The sequence below is a fragment of the Dendropsophus ebraccatus genome, chromosome 4, assembly GCF_027789765.1.
Source record: "Dendropsophus ebraccatus isolate aDenEbr1 chromosome 4, aDenEbr1.pat, whole genome shotgun sequence".
NCBI lineage: Eukaryota > Metazoa > Chordata > Amphibia > Anura > Hylidae > Dendropsophus > Dendropsophus ebraccatus.
The window spans coordinates 37,738,787-37,739,662 of NC_091457.1; positions in this window are offsets into that span (position 1 = coordinate 37,738,787).

Below are 876 nucleotides of genomic sequence, written 5' to 3' on the forward strand. Positions count from 1 at the left end.
ATACACGGTCTCTGTCGCAGATATCATTCAGCAGTAATATAAGCCAGCAGGTCCACTGCTCGATAGACACCAACGGACTCCATTAACTTTAATGGGGTAAGTCAGGTTCTCAGACAAAAAAATAAAGGTGACTACATTTTTTTTTCTGGGTATTTAAACAGAATCTGCACTGGAGGCCCCCAAAAACTCAGATGTGATCCCAGCCTCAAAAGACACTACCACTTACTACACTGCCATAATGAGACACATCCCCAGGATGGCATGGATCTCCACATTTATTTTTGTGTCTGAGGGGACTCAAGGGAAAAACCTACAGAAGCAACATGGCATTCCAGTCTTCTCTATTCCCTGAGGATAGACTGCCTCTTCTAAGATAAAAGACAACCATAGTCTACGATATGTAGATAAACCTGGCTCAGATGCAGTGCAGTATGCTTTTTAAGGATAGCATTGCTCTACAATAAAGTACCTCTCAGCAAAGTATCCATGGTTACACTTTAGGTCATTAGATGATATTGGATTACGTATTTTACATTACATTCAGGTTTACACTACGTATATATTTCAGTCAGTATTGTGGTCCTCATATTGCAACCAAAACCAGGAGTGGATTAAAAACACAGAAAGGCTCTGTTCACACAATGGTGAAATTGAGTGTATGGCCGCCATATAACAGTAAATAACTGCCATTATTTCAATACAACAGCCGTTGTTTTAAAATAACAGCAAATATTTGCCATTAAATGGTGGCCATCCACTCAATTTCAACATTGTGTGAACAGATCCTTTCTGTGTTTTTAATCCCCTCCTGGTTTTGGTTGCAATATGAGGACCACAATACTGACTGATATATACGTAGTGTGAACCCAGCTCAAA